Source organism: Pinus tabuliformis, chromosome Q, assembly GCF_031772625.1.
Source record: "Pinus tabuliformis cultivar Carrire ecotype Pingquan chromosome Q, CPIR1, whole genome shotgun sequence".
Taxonomy (NCBI): Eukaryota; Viridiplantae; Streptophyta; class Pinopsida; order Pinales; family Pinaceae; genus Pinus; species Pinus tabuliformis.
The window spans coordinates 895,637,272-895,654,161 of record NC_142296.1 but is presented as its reverse complement, the minus strand read 5'-3'; the positions used below and the strand labels follow the sequence as shown (position 1 = coordinate 895,654,161).

Below are 16,890 nucleotides of genomic sequence, written 5' to 3'. Positions count from 1 at the left end.
CCTTAATGTTTTTTACAGTTGTATAGATGTATAATCACTCAGAATTCACTGATTGTGCTCTGATTTCCTGTATGCATTTATAAACTGTGTGGTTCTATATGAGTGTATGTTCTGAATATTCAAATGCTGAATGCCCTGACTTCTATGTAAGGTCAAGATCATTGTTTATTGAGGTGTTGTTGACTCCATAGGCCCAATGGAAACTTGTTTAATGTTTCTCCAGCATTCATATTTATCACAGTTGTTTCACAAGAGTTAGCCATCTTATCTTTAATCAAAATCATTAATCCATCTAGAGAGAGCCCTCTCAGGTTGAGGAGGCTAAGCCTCAGCCTAAAGTAGGTTTGAAATAGTTACTTGAAGTGTTCCTGGTCTGCAGCGTTCCAGGGCCTGATTTTGAGATAACATTTTGGTGCGTCTGCCGGGAGCCTGAAGATTAATCTTTCCCGAAATCAAGAGACTGAACTTCTGGAGGTAGCAGGAGTTCAGAAGAATTTTCGAGGCTGCAATCTACCTTGGCGACTCCATTGTTGAAGAATTCGAAATTCATAGATTCATGGTGATTCCACTGGAGTTATGAAGGACCCAAATGCTACCATTCTTATTTCAAGGTATGCATGCATAAATTTTTCAGGAATTCATGGTTTCCCAAATCATTTTCCCAAAGATGCATATTTTCTAAGGAATGGTCCAAAATTCAACGGAGAAGATTTGAGTTTAACTTTGAAGCATATATCAGATTTCTGTGATTTTACTGAGCTTCTTAGAGTTAAACATGAGGATGTTTGCATTATGTTGTTCTATGATTCACTTCAAGGGAAATGTAAACGGTGGATTGAAAGCTTTCCTGCTAAATCCATCAAGTCATTTGAAGACTTTTGGTTTATGTTTTTGGAGGAATGGATAGATAGATCAGAGTTGGTGGCAAAATCTCCTTCAATTCAAGGTTTCAAACAATGGAATGATGATCATATTAATGAAGAAATAGATGAAAGTTTTTCTTTGTCCTTGTCTTCATATCTAAAATCATTTGAGTGCAAGGCAGAGGATAAGATTAAATTTTTGGATGAAGTTGCTAAAGACAATGAGAAAGACATTGAAGGTTTACAAGGTCAAATTCAGGCATATAGTCTTCATAATCATGATCATTATTTTCAGAAGCTTTTTATGGCAGAACACAAGGAGAGAGTGTTGCTTCCTTTCTCTTTCACGATTGAGGAAGTGTACACTGTTGTTGAAGATCAGTTTGCACAACCTGAAAGTTACAAGAATCATCAAGCTAATCATGTATTCTGGGATCCTATAGCTAAATATATGGAAGAGTTTTACTTTCCAGTGTTTCAGTTTTTCTATGAAGATCAGAGGCAATTTCAGTGGCAGTGGTCATCGCAATATCATAGTGGCTCTGAACTCCGATGCAGTCAAAAAACGCAAATATCAGATAACACAAATGATTGGCTACATTGGAAATTTCACATTGATTGAGCTGAAAGAAGTTTGAATTGATAGGGTAGGTAGGTAGGAAAATGCAAATAAGCTCAAGGTTGACTGAGCATTTATTTTTTAGTAGATATAGACTTCTCTCTCCTACGGTGATCATCAAGCTCAAGCCTGCCAGGGGGGCATTAAAAGCATTAGAATTTTTGTTGTCCATGCTGCAGCTTGCCAACAAAGATGGCCGTGTTGAAGAAGCAATGCCAACTGGCAAAAGCATTCTCTCACTAACAAGAGGAAGCAAACCAATAGAAGTATATGTACAAGCTTTATTGAAAAACACAAATCGTATGATAATGTATTGCTTTTCACCTTCATTCTTAAGTTCCATTGGCGAGGATGACATACTTTCACATATGAGCTTACATCTTGAACTTAAAAGAAATGCAGCTGGTCCACCCTGACTTTAGCTTATTCAATGAGGAAGATGATGGTGGACAAGGTTTTGGTACGAAGGTTGTCAGCCTGTGAGACTATGGGCTCTGCTACGACAATTTGTAGTGACAAAACAGGAACACTGACCTTGAATCAGATGACAGTTGTTAAGGCATTCATTGCTGGTAAAATCAGAGAGCTGCCAGACAGTTCAGAAAGTCTCCCATCTCTCGTACAAGCACTTCTTGTTGAGGATATATCCCAGAATACTACAGGGAGTGTCTGTAAATCTAAGGGTAGTGGAGAGATGGAAGTGGCTGGATCCCCAACAGAGAAGGCTATTCTTTCTTGGGCATTGAAGCTTGGAATGAATTTTAATGATGAAAGATCCAAAGCTTCCGTCTTACATGTTTTTACTTTCAACTCGAAAAAAAACGTGGGGGTGTTGCTCTGAAAAGGTCTGACACTGAAGTGCACATTCACTGGAAAGGAGCTGCAGAGATAATACTTGATCTCTGCAAAACTTGGATTGACAGTTCTGGCTCTGTGCAAGAAATGACTCCTATTCAGGTAGATGAGAACAAGAAAATCATTGAGGGGATGGCTGCAGCTACATTGCGGTGCATTGCTTTTGCTTACAGGACGTGTGATCTTCATAATGTGCCTGTTGATGAAGAACAAAGGCAATCATGGCAAATTCCTGAAGATGATCTTACCCTCGTGGCAATAGTTGGGATAAAGGATCCATGCAGACCTATTGTAAGAGAAGCTGTGCATATATGTCAAAAGGCTGGTGTGAAGGTTCGCATGGTGACTGGTGATAACATTTACACAGCAAAAGCTATAGTTATTTAATGTGGCATACTACAGCCAAGCGAAGCCACAGAACAGTATGCTATCATTGAAGGTAGGGATTTTCGCCGCTACAGTGAAGATGAGAGGCTAGAATTTGTGGACAAAATTTGTGTAATGGGAAGATCCTCACCTACAGACAAACTTAACTTGGTGCAAGCACTGAGGAAAAGAGGTCATGTCGTGGCGGTAACTGGAGATGGAACAAATGATGCACCTGCACTTCATGAGGCGGACATTGGTCTATCCATGGGTATCCAAGGAACAGAAGTTGCCAAGGAAAGTTCAGATATAATTATATTAGATGATAATTTTGCATCAGTTGTGAAGGTAGTTCGGTGGGGTCGTTCAGTTTATGCAAACATTCAGAAATTCATTCAGTTTCAACTCACTGTAAATGTTGCAGCCCTTGCGATTAATTTTATTGCTGCAATTTCATCAGCAGATGTTCCTTTGACTGCTGTTTAGCTTCTTTGGGTCAACCTTACCATGGACACTCTTGGAGCCCTTGCGTTGGCAACTGAAGCCCCAACTGATCACCTCATGATCGTTCCAACTACAGATTCTTCTGGAGTCAATACATGCACAGTTCTACAGTTATTGATTGCTCACAAAAGGCTAATATTCTGCCCAAACAATTCTGATACTGATCTTATTTGTTGTCTTTGTGTGAACTTGATTTCATTGCTTTGGGATCAAAGACAAAATGCAAAAAACATGGCCACTGATATTATCAGGTATCTATTGTTAAATTGCCGTGCTGCTTTGGAGGAACTACTGGTATCGAAACCAAACCAGGGACAACCATTGGATATCTTACATGGAGGCTTTGATAAGTTGTTAGGAAATAATCAAACAGAATTCTATGAGTGGCTCGATGCTTCTAAACAAAGTATTTGTAAGGTCTTGGAACAATGTGCTGCAATTATGTGGATGCAATATATAGCAGGTGCGGTAAAATTTCCTGGGGTATGAACAAAAGGCATAGAGGCTCGTCGGAAGAGAGAAATGATGCGGAGGACACGTGAAAATATGAAAGTAGATTCCAGACACTGGGAACAATTGACTGAACGTAGGTGTGCCTTGGAATTGGTGCGTGAAGCAATGTCTACAGAATTGAGAGTTGTGCGGCAGGACAAATATGGATGGATCTTTCATGCTGAAAGTGAATGGCAGAGTCATATTCAACAGCTTGTACATGAACGTGGAATATGGCCTATGAAGAAATCTTCTGTAAATCAAGAACCTGAGTGGCAGCTCTGCCCTACTGAAGGACCCTTTTCGTATGCGTAAAAAGCTTGAACCATTGAAGGTAAAAGTAGACACAATCGGGAATCCGCTTCAAAATTTTCAAGAAGACAGGATATTTCCAGCTGAAAAGACTGGATTTGGCATGGATATGAGTGATCCTGATTATGATTCATTTTTCCATCTCTTATCTGCTGGTGGTGCCAATAAAAAACAGTTAAGTTATACTGGTAGAGAGGAAGAGGAATGCTTTTATGATGAAGCAGAGGAGTTCAAAGATGGGGATTTAATTTCTGCTCCAGTTGGGTGGAGTGATGATCAGCACAGCAGTGCTAATGATGCAAGCTTACATTCTGCTCTTGAAACTGGTGGCAAATCAAGTACAATGTCACTACATATAACAGATGGAGTACATGAAATGTCTGAGCCTGGTTCAACTAGACAGTCTTCGTCACAGAAAATTGACAATGTGAGGTATGCAGATGATGAAGTGAAACCCCCAGAATCTTGAAGGGGATGCTTGTCAAGCAAATTTCTGTTTGTCATAAATGGATAAGGCACTGGACCTGCGAGTTCTTAGTGTACTACAGGAGCACACTATCCCAAGTGGAGCCACTGTTATCACTTAAGAATTTTGATTTCAAAATCGCTCACATTAGTTTGATGGTTGCAAGTTTCAAGAAGAGCCAGGTATTCACAGTCATAATGATGATTGTATTCATTGCATGAGAAACAAATCTGCAAGCTTCCAATTTGAATTCATTAAACATCAAGCGAGGCAACTATCAAGTGAGGCAGAGATCAAAGATTGAAACAGTTGCCACTCAAGAAGGAAATCAAAGATCTGAAGATACAGCTAAATCAGCCTGAAGGCCATCCTCAACCAAGAAATACTACATAGCAACCTCATGTCATATGGAAGAGTCATTTCAAGGAAAGAAAGCTCAAGAAAGCTAAATTTTGGCATTAAACTGTGTTTTTGGAATTACACAGCAGTTTCGTAGCGCGCTACGAAACTGCTGTAGGTGATGCCTAATACACAGCAGTTTCGTAGCGCGCTACCAAACTATTGTAGCTGCATATTATGACTTAATGGACCAATTTTTTTAAAAAAAGCAAATATTTGTGAAGGAGGACTTCTGAAAGGGAGTATTTACAAGGTTTAAACATCCAGCAAGGGCAAAACAAGTAGCAGAAGGTCGAAGACAAGAATAAAAAAGAAACTCTAGAAAAGAGGAACTTTGTCTCCTAGTTTCTACCAGTCAACTTCTAGAAGAGTTTCTGAGCAGTGGAAAACTACTCTCTGAAAAGTGAAAGAGGTTTTCATTCCTAAGATACTAAAGTGCAAAAACCTCTTCCACTTTCTTCAAATTGATTATGAGCTGGGAGAAACGGGTGACCAAAGTTGCGCTACAAAACTGCTGTAGGTGCAGTTTTTCAAAAAATCAAAATTTCCTGTTTTACACGTCTTCTTCAAGGATCGATTCTGGGCAGCTGGAGTAGTGTTTCAAAAAACCAAAAGAGGTTTTTGTTCAGCATGGATTGGTTCACAAAAACCTCTTTCAGTTTTTCCAAATACATTTTGTACGAGAAGTTATGAGCTCTGTCCCAAGACCTATTTTTCAGCCAGAACAGAGCAAGGGACAGTCTCCTAGTTTCTAGGAACAGCAAAAGGATGAGTCATCAAGGGCCAGCTGGAAGGTTATGGGCTTCATCAAATTCGACTTCATGGAGTTTTAGGTGTCAAAGAATGTTTTAAATGTTTAGATAAGGTTGTTTTAGTCATAATAAGGAGTTACACTCCTAGTTGTATTAGGTCTCTAGGACTACTAGTTAGTTGTCAAATGCATTTAAAGTCTTGTTTTATGGTTAGAATAGGTGTCACTGATGGCAAATTCGAATTCCCCTCATGATGGAGGAAGGAATCCAAGCATGTAAAGAGCTCTATATATAGCAGAAGAGCTGATGTACAAAGGGTTGGAAAATTTTATGATACAGCTTGTATTTGGCTTATGTAAAGACTCATTTCAGTAATATAATTTTGATTTTACTTCTCAGGATTCATGAAGGATTTCTATGTTCGGAATGTGTGATCTTATCCTTTCCTTAATGTTTTTTACAGTTGTATAGATGTATAATCACTCAGAATTCACTGATTGTGCTCTGATTTCCTGTATGCATTTATAAACTGTGTGGTTCTATATGAGTGTATGTTCTGAATATTCAAATGCTGAATGCCCTGACTTCTATGTAAGGTCAAGATCATTGTTTATTGAGGTGTTGCTGACTCCATAGGCCCAATGGAAACTTGTTTAATGTTTCTCCAGCATTCATATTTATCACAGTGGTTTCACAAGAGTTAGCCATCTTATCTTTAATCAAAATCATTAATCCATCTAGAGAGAGCCCTCTCAGGTTGAGGAGGCTAAGCCTCAGCCTAAAGTAGGTTTGAAATAGTTACATGAAGTCTTCCTGGTCTGCAGCCTTCCAGGGCCTGATTTTGAGATAACAGGATCATTATATTGTTTTTCATCCATCTCGATGCATTTGGAATGCAAAAAGTGGAGGATTCAACTCACAGGACCGTTTCTACTGGCAGGACCCAGTTTGGCGAAACAGTGTCTAAAACCTTCCGAGAGCGTTTTGAGGCATCAAACAACGTTTTTTGGGGATAAAACTTTGCCGCTTATGCATGCACCTTTTGATGTTATTCTACACACAGAAAGCTTTCCAACGGCACAAGAATCGCGTCAATCGGAGTCCGTATGCAAAAGTTATGCCACTCAAAAGTTGACCTTCCTGTTTTCACACCTATAGTTCGAGAGGATGTCGCATCAGCCCCCATTATTCATGGAAAAAGGGCTAGCCACGTGTTTGTGATGTAAAAGACTCTAGAAGAGTCTATTTTGTAACTCTAGTTAAGAGTTGATGTAGTCAAACTTAATCACTAGTAGGCTATCGGGTTGTGTTATTACCAGGCCATTGGGAGGAAGAGGCATTCCATTCTTTCGAGAGCATTGTGTTCCATAGTTGAGCAAAGATAGCCAGGAGAGATAGGAGGTAAAGCACACAGAGAGGATCTGTGCACTATATGTTGAACTTTCTAAGTATGACGCGTTAGAAATCCCTACTGCATTATCTGGTTTAATTTCTCCTCCTTGTTTATTCCATTCACAAGTTATTTATAAATATAAATACTGAAATAAACACAAATGCAGCCTTAACTCATATACAGATCAGCAACTGAAATATTGTGACAAACACGCGAGGGACACAGTTATTTTTGGACAATCGTCCCCGGAAAAACCCAATGCGGGAAAACTGGTGCAACAGTTCTGAGGCTTTTATTATTATGCAGTTTCTTGAGTACAACTAGGGTGCCATAAATAGCTCACCCAACAGAGATTGTTACACAGCAGTAATACCTCTTCTCGGAGACAGATATTTAGCATCTTAGCTCTAATCTGCCCCACGAAAATCCTTCCAGCGCTTCTTCTTGGCCCAGCGTCAGCCCTCCTAGCTTTAGCGTAGCTCCTAAAGCCTCTGCGTCAGCCTCCTGGCCCTCTGGCGTCAGCACTTGGCCCCTCTATGTCACCCACACAGGCCTCTCTGCCTCTACGCAGTCCCCAACAGCCTCTGCGTAGCTCCTGCTGCCTCTGCGTCAGCCTCTTCGGTCTCTACGCTGACCCTCTGGCACTATCCCTGCCTCTCTGTTATGTACTCACTGCCCCTCACTGCAACAAACCACTAGCTCGAATTTTCTCAGCAAGCCCCGCTCCAGAAAATCGAACTGACTGATCAGTTTTGGTGTATCTCCAACTGACCCTCAAGCCTCCTCTTATACTTTTCCTATTGAGTCTTCAACGACCGAGATTAAGTCTTTAATCAACGACTAAGATTATATTTGGCTTGATCCATGTCATTTAGAACATTCTCACCCAGTTTTATATTAATACCCATTAATATTTTAATTTTCCTTAGTTTAGACTTAGGAACCTCACTAAAAATATTAATTATTTTAATATCTCTCCAACCGGGTGGAATTTCCCCAAACCATTTCTGGGTCTTGGAGATCTTATTTGCCTTAGCCTCTCCACCAATTTTCATGGCTAGAGCACATCTGATGCTACCACAAATCAACACTCCATCTTAGCGAGGAATGTGCTCTAGTAATGCTCCACCACTGAAATATCACACTGATCCTTCCGCACTGGTACCTGTGTTAATGCTTGGCCAATTGCCTCACATCATCTGCACTGCTTCTTCCTGCACTGCCACTGCCACTGCTACATTTGTATTGCATCTCCCTCTCAATATGCTACCCATGCTGCCCCTAGCACTACCACTGCTAACTACTGCATTGCAACTCAGTTACCGAGAAGTAAATAACTGATCTACCCAAATACTGACATCTCGATCAATCTGGAAGCCTCATGAAACTGAAGTTGCCTCTGCTGCTATCATGTGCTCCCTCTGTTGCCACTATGCTGCTGCATACACCTCTGTGCCTCTCGCACTGCTGCAACCTCCACTGCGCTGCCTCAGATTTCTGCACCCAAGCATTGCCTTGCTGCTCCACTACACTTTGCTCCACCCGACCTCTGTCATCCTGCTACTGTCGTTAAGGGCTCCCATAGCCGAATATGATCCAAGAGTTTGGGCACCTCAAGGATCCTGCCCCTAGTATGTAGTCCTCTTGACTACAACTCGATGTCTCCCCACCTCTTCTCTAGAGGTGCATGAGCACTCATGGCACAGTCGTCATCAGTCTCGACTTCTTTCTCTGCCTTAGCTGGAGCTACCTTGGAGTCAGAAGCCTCTCCCTTGTTTTTCTTCCTAGGACACTGGGATGCATAATGTCCCAGCTCCCCACAATGGAAGCACTTCACCTTGGAGATATCCTTCTTCTTCCTCTTCCCCTGCTATTCCGCAGATGCTAGAGCCGCATCCTCCTCCTCTTTCTTGATTCGACCTCCCTTGCCACTACTCCCCGCCTTGGTCAACCATCTGATCTCTTCTTGGCAAAGAGTTGCCCACATCTCCTCCCAACCTGGAAGAGTAGCCCTGCCCAAAATACTTTGGACAAATGTCTCCCACTCCTCGGAGACTACATTCAGGGTTGTCCTCACCATGAATTCTGGATCCGGTGTAGACCCTACAAAAGTAAGTTGGTCACGAATCTCCTGCAATCTGAGGAGGAATGGATCTATCTGCTCTCCCTTCTACATCTGATACGACCACAGTTGATTTTCCAATAGCATCTTCCGCTGCACGGAAGAGCCTTGATACAATGTCTTCAAAGTATCCCACATCTCCTTTGTTGTGTTCTTTTCAGCAATATGTGGTACGACATGATCTTTGACCCTGTCAAGGATCATGCACTTCGCCCTCACCATTGCATCCTCATACTTCTCATTCTCAGTTGGGTCGATCGGGATAGCCATGGGTCTCAAGGCAAAGTCCTTGATGCGATGTCAATCCAAGACTGTCAGGATCCTGGCCTTCCAGATGACAAAGTTGGAAGCCTCGTCCAACCTATCCTGATCCCTCAGTCTGTTCACTACCATTTCAGCTCCTCTTATGGACTCCCTCTAAGTTTCGACTTCCCTCCTGGAAATCTCCCTCTAAGTCCTAATTTCCCTATTGGAAATCCTCCCGCCAAACGTCAAATTGCTCCTCCCCAATTCTCCTTGCAACTGCAACTCGGATCTAGATTTCTTGGCTAGAAATCTGTCAACGTAGCGACTCCCTCTACCTTGGTTTTGTCCCATTAGGCATTGTTCTGCTTCGACAGAAATAGCACCCCACCAGCTTCCCAACCACAATCTACCCACAGCTCCCTAGGCCCCAGCAACTGAAGAAACTGAGCCTTCCAGCTCTACGCAATCCCGGCAAGGGTTGAATCACTCCTCTGGCCAACTGCGTCAATCCTACCTGGTTGAGTAGGATGACGTGGCTCTTCGTGAGCCTCTTCTGCCTCTCTCTTCATCTACGTTGGCCCTCTCCTTGGCTCGAAATGATGATGCAAGCCCTCTGCGTCACTTCTTCTCTACCGTCTTTTGCTTAGGAGCAGCTCTGTCTCTCGGGATAGCTGCTACTGCTGAAAATTTCCAACATTGTTGATGCCTTCAGTCCTCCTGTGATCTGCAACGCTGTGATACCATGTTGAAATTTCTAAGTTTCACACGTTAGAAATCCCTACTGCATTATTTGGTTTAATTTCTCCTACTTGTTTATTCCATTAACAAGTTATTTATAAATACAAATACTGAAATAAACACAAATACAGCCTTAACACATATACAGATCAGCCACTAAAATACTAAGACAAACACACAAGGGACACCGTTATTTTTGGACAATCGTCCTCGGAAAAACCTAATGCGGGAAAACCGATGCAGCAGTTCTGAGGGTTTTATTATTATGCAATTTTTTGAGTACAACTAGGGTGCCATAAATGGATCACCCAACAGAGATTGTTACACGACAGTAATACCTCTTCTCGGAGATAGATATTCAGCCTCAGCTCTATTTTGTCCCACGAAAATCCTTTCGGCGCTACGTCTTGGCCCTGCGTCAACCCTGCTAGCGTCAGCGTACCTCCTAAAGCCTCTATGTCAACCTCCTAGCTCTCTGCGTCAGCACTTGGCCCCTCTGCGTCACCCACACAAGCATCTCTGCCTCTACGCAGTCCCCAACTGCCTCTGCATAGCTCCTGCTGCCTCTGCGTCAGCCTCTTCGGTCTCTCCGCTGACCCTCTGGCATTATCCCTGCCTCTCTCCTATGTACTCATTGCCCCTCACTGCAACGGACCACTAGCTCGAATTTTCTTAGCAAACTCCACTCCAGAAAATTGAACTGACTGATCAGTTTTGGTGTATCTCCAACTGTCCCTCAAGCCTCCTCCTATATTTTTCCTATTGAGTCTTCAACGGCCGAGATTAAGTCTCTAATCAACGACTAAAATTAGATTTGGCTTGATCCATGTCGTTTAGAACATTCTCACCCAGTTTTATATTAATACCCATTAATATTTTAATTTTCCTAAGTTTAGACTTAGGAACCTCATTAAAAATATTAATTATTTTAACCCAGTTTTGTATTAATACCCATTAATATTTTAGTTTTCCTAAGTTTAGATTTTAATATCTCTCCAACCGGGTGGAATTTCCCCAAACCATTTCCGGGTCTTGGAGATCTTATGTGCCTTAGCCTCTCCACCAATTTTCATGGCTAGAGCACATCCAACACTACCACAAATCAACACTGTAGTATCCCACGGGCCACAGACATTACTTCTTTGTATCTGCTGCCATATTTCCAGACATAGAAAGAGATTGAAACGGCCTCACCTTTCAGCTGGGTTTTCTCTCGAAAGGGTTTCCCAAAGAGTATATCTTGTGTATTATGTGTGTGTGGGCTTATTTTGAGAGTGAAGCGGCCTCACCTTCCAGCTAGGTTTTCTCTTGAAAGGGTTTCCCAAAGAGTATATCTTGTGTATTATGTGTGTGTGGGCTTATTTTGTCGTTCTCTACTTTTCTGCTTGATTTACTTTTACATGCATGCACTAATTACAATTAATTTTACAGATCTAGAAATTAAATAAAACTGTAATAGTGTAGAATCTCAAATTTTTAATATAATATTATCAGATTTGTTGTGATGAACTGTCCAGTGGAATATCCACGGCAGTTTACGGATCATTTGGTATTAGAGTAGGTTTCTTTGGGTATTTTGTGGAGATTGCAGGGATCTAGATCAGCGAGGCCGAAAATCATAAAACCCTAATCATGGGCAACGAATCTGTAAATGAACCTCGTGATCCTGTAGAGGTGAGGTTTTCGCGGCTTGAAGAACAAGTCGCGGATATAAACCGCAATGTAAACCTCCTCATGGCAGCCCTAAGCAATAAGTTGGGGATATTTGGAGAAGAAGGGGGTTCGAATGCAGAGGACAAATCAAAAGGGGGATCGGGAGATCGAGAAGATACAGATAACTAGTCGAAGAAAGAACCTAGAAAAGATCAACCCAGTTCGAGTGTCGTGAAACAATCCATGTTTAAAGTGGAAGCAAAAGTCGATACCAAGCCGTACCACGGAAAGATCGGCGCTCTGAAGCTGAACCACTAGTTGCAACAACTGGAAGTTTATTTCAGTGTCCACCAAATCGATGAAGGGCAGAAGATCTTATTCCCATAGCTGAAATTGGAGGGCCATGCACTAACTTGGTGGGAGAGCCACATGGAAACCCTGAGGTTGGAGGGAGAACCTCTAGTGACTAAGTGGGATGATTTCAAAACCCCCATTAGGTCACAATTTTATCCCATTGGGTACGTGGAAGACCAGTGGATCTAGTGGCATTACTTCAGGCAAAAGTCAGGTCAAAGCGTGCAAGAATACACCACAAAATTCAGAAAGATGGCTATAATGTTGGGTATCTCTCCAAAGAACCCAGATGTACTCCTCAAGTATTTGGGGGGTCTGCATCGCCATCTGCATGAGCAAGTGATGTTGTTCAAGCCCAAAACGGTGGACGAGGCTTGTGTACAGGCATAGTACCTGGAGAACATGGGCCTGAAAAGAGCGCAATCAAGTGGATCGAAGCAAAAGGAACAACAAGATGCTTCTAAGGATGGGAAGAAAAAGCAAAAAGGGGAAAAGATAAAAAGACAGTGACCACGACACACCAATGCAAAGATCCTAGCAACCACTCCAACATTGATGGTCATACAGAGGAGAAGTGTTGGAAATTGCATCTAGAGCTAAACCCGAAGAACAAGAAGAAAGATAATAAGAAGAAGAATCTCATGGCCACTGATTTGAGCAACCAAGTTAAAAGCAGCTCAGACGTGGATGAGAAGATCATTTGTACATCAGTGCAGAAGGAGGTGAATCTGAGTAGCCTTCAGCAACAAGAAGAGAAAGAAATGACCAAACTCTTCCATGCAAAGATACAGGTCAAGAAGACGAAGATTGATGCTCTGTTTGACTCAAGATCGCAGGCAAATCTCATTGCAACAAACCTAGTCAAGAAGTTGGGGTGGAAGGTAATGATCATCCAAACCCATATCCATTGGGATGGGTACATAAGGATGCAGAGCTCCATATCCACTAGGATGGGTACATACGGATGCAAAGATGAAGGTAACAAAACAATGTAAAATTAGATTTGTTACCCGTGTTGATTTTATTGATGAAGTAGATCTGGATGTGATTACCTTTGATGTATGTGGAGTCGTGTTTGGGAGTCCATACATGTACATGCATAATGCAATATTCATGAGGAGAGCTAACCAATATCATCTAATCACGGATGGAAAATCATTCATCATCAACACGCACAAAGGCAAGTCGAAAATTTCACTAGTAAGTGCCACCAAGCCAAGAAATTGATAAGTTCCAGCAAGAAGTATGTTTTATTGTTTTTAAGAGAAAATCGCTCTGTAGAGGAGTCAATAAGAGGCAAGGCATCCCTAAAGGGGTGTACTAAGAAACAAAAAAAGCAATTGGAGGAGTTGTTATAGGCATACAAGGACGTGTTCCTAGAGCCTAAAGGGCTACCCCCAAGAGAAAAGTGGACCACGAGATCCAGTTATTGGCAGACTCCCCATTGCCAAATACTGGGATGTACACTCAGTGTATTATAAAAGCAAGTGAGGTGAAGAAACAGTTGCAGCAGCTGCAGAAACAGGGTGTCATTCGACCAAGTACATCACCACGTGGGTCCCCCATCATCATTGTGCCAAAGAAGGATGGGACTTGGTGGATGTGTATAGATTACAGGGCGTTGAATAAAATGATGCTCAAGAGCAAATACCCCTTGCCCAAAATAGACAATCTGCTAGATTAATTGCAGCAAGCAAAGTATTTCACCAAGCTGGACATGAAGTCTGGATATCACTAGGTTCAAGTCAAAGAAGAAGATACATGGAAGACCGCCTTCAAAACCAGGCAAGGTTTGTATGAGTGATTAGTTATGCCATTTGGCCTACGTAATGCACCAGCTACATTTATGAGATTAATGAATGATGTATCGGGCCCTTTTATAGATTCATTTGTTATTGTCTATTTGGATTATCCACTGGTATATAGTGCTACCTAGGAGGAGCATATTTCACATTTGACGCAAGTGCTGGAAACATTGAAGAAGCACCAGCTGCTAGCAAATCTCAAGAAATGCGAGTTTGCGCAGCAACCGTTGGTGTATTTGGGATATGTGATTGGTGGAGAAGAATTGAAGATAGATCCTTCCAAGATGGAGGCCATCATGAAATCGTTGATGCCTATTAATTTTACTGAGGTTAGGAGTTTCATTGGAGCAACACAATACCTGAGGAAATTCACAGCCTCGTTTTCAGCAGTAGTAGCACCGCTCCACGCCATAATAGCAAGTCGCAAGAGTTTCTAGTGGGGAAAAATGGCAGCAAAAGGTTTACGATGAGTTAAAGAAGAAGATCAGTGAAGCACCAGTTCTGGCATTATCAAACTTGCAACAGCCCTTTGAAATGGAGGATGATGCAAATGGGTATGTTATGGGAGTTGTCTTGATGCAAGGAGGAACGCTTGTTTTCTACCATTCTGAAGTATTTCATGGGGCAGTTCTTAACTATCCTACCTACGATAAGGAGCTCTATGCCATGGTGCAAGCTGTGAAGAAGTGGAAGCACTATTTGATGGGAAAGGAGACAATAATCCACAAACCAGAATAAGCTACAACAGACTAGGCATTACAAGTGGATAGGATTTTTACAGCAATTTCATTTGATGATCAAGTATAAGAAGGGCGGCACAAACAAGTTGGCTGATATGCTTTCAAGACCACCCACATCAAAGATTACAGAGAGGCATATTCAGAAGATGAGTACTTCAAGGAGATGTATCAGCAGTTGCAGAGTCAGAGTCGTGCACGATGGCTACAACACCGTCGACTACCACCATCTCCAGCATGGGTTACTCTATAGGCTAGATAAGCTATGTGTTCCTAAAGGTGAGCGTTTGCAGCTGATTAGAGAGGCTCACACCTCCAAGGTTGTAGGGCACTTTGGTGTAGGGAATACCGTGGCTAACTTGCAGAGGTATGTGTATTGACCCAATATGCAAGAACAAGTAGCTAGGTTCATAAGAGGATGCATGCTTTGTTGTAGCAGCAAGCCTAGCAACAGGAAACACGGCCTGTATCATCCCTTACCTGTACCTACTCGTCCTTGAAAAAGCATTTCCATGGACTTTGTGGGAGGTTTACCGACAACCAGGAAGGGACATGACTACCTATTCGTGGTAGTTGACCAATCAGCAAGATGTGTGTTTTGATGCCATGTAAAAAGACCATCAGCGAACAACAACAAGCAAACTTGTTCTTTGGACAGGTTTGGGTACACTTTGGGATACCAAGGAGCATCATTTCAAACAGGGATACAAGATTTCTCAGTCCATTCTAGAATACATTGTGGGAGAAGATGGACACGAAGTTGAAGAGATCTACAGCATTCCATCCACAGACAGAAGTAGTCAACAGGACTTTGGTGCAGCTTCTGAGGGGTTACAACCAGAAGCATCTGAAGGCCTGGGATGAAAATCTAGTATATATACAGCATTCTTCTAACAAAGCAGTCCACACTTCTATAGGAAAGTCCCCATTTGAAAATTGTTTTGGATATTTGCCACCTTCACCTTTGGATATTGCAAATGGGCAGCAAGGAAGAGTGAAGGAAGACATTACAAGAGATGCTTTGAGGGCTGAAAAATTTATAGAGAAGATCAAGCAAATCCATCTACAAGTATAGGAAACACTGCAGAAGTCGCAGGTGAAGTATAAGGCCACGCATGATCAGCACAGAACAGAGAAATCATTCAAGGTGGGAGACAAAGTATGGCTACAGTTGAACAAGGAGAGGTTGTAGCGGCTTGGTAAGAAAATCAAGGCTCTAAGGTATGGTCCCTTTGAGATACTAGAAAAGGCGGGTGATAATGCCTATCGACACAGTTTAACACCATATATACACATTTACTCAATTGTAAATATAGAGAATTTGAAACTCTATGAGCCTTCCATGCTACATTAGGAAGAGGAACAGGTCATACCTTTTGTGGAGGATTTGGCACCAGACGCCCATGCAATGTTGACAAAAGATACAGTTTTGCAAAAGAGGTCCAGAACTGCAAGACAAGGGCAACAATACCTTTGGCAGATTGAGTTGAAGGAACAACTTCCAGGCAAAGCTAAATGGTACACCAAAGAGAAGGTGGAGGAACAGATCAAAGATCAAACTTTCACAAAATTTTGTGAGTTTTAAGCATTGGTGGAGAAACAGTGGGTCAAGAAGGTTAAAGCTCTACAGAGTGATAACAGTGGTGAGTATGTCTCAAACGAGTTTAAGAACTTTTGTGCAGTGGAAGGGATTAAACGGGAGTTGACAACACCCCATAACCCTCAGCAAAATGGGGTGGTCGAGAGGAAGAACAAAAGCAGAGTAGGGGCAACAAGGGCGATGTTGCAGGATCAGTGCCTACCACTACACTTGTGGGCTAAGGCATGCAACACAACAGTTTATGTTCAAAACCGTAGCCCACATCAGATACTCAAGATGAAGACACCAGAGGAGGCTTATTCCGGTAAGAGGCCAGATGTTGGTCAATTCAGGACTTTTAGGTCATCGGTATATTGCCATGTGACCAAAGATGCACGGAAGAAGCTTGAGCCTACAATAGAGTTGGGGATATTGGTGGGGTTCATTGATACACCTCACAACTATCGGGTGTACTTGTCGACCAGCACAGTGACAATGGTTCGCAGGGATGTCAGATTCGATGAGGAGAAGGCCATGCGAGTTTCCCTTAAGAGGGAGCTTGAGCTACATGCGGATGAAGAGCTTTTAGCTCCTAAGGTTGAGGAGCCTCAGATTGATGTGGAGAAGCCCACTCA

The 16,890-nt window shown here is 42.2% G+C and overlaps 1 protein-coding gene and 1 pseudogene across 1 annotated transcript in view; one reads left to right on the top strand and one right to left on the bottom strand.

The window, feature by feature from the left end:
* LOC149222357 (F-box/RNI-like superfamily protein) overlaps positions 1-16,890 on the bottom strand; it is a 266,606-nt gene that overhangs the window by 198,671 nt on the left and 51,045 nt on the right. The gene's annotated exons all lie outside the window — the stretch shown is intronic.
* LOC149222358 (calcium-transporting ATPase 5, plasma membrane-type pseudogene) lies at positions 1,896-3,696 on the top strand (annotated as a pseudogene).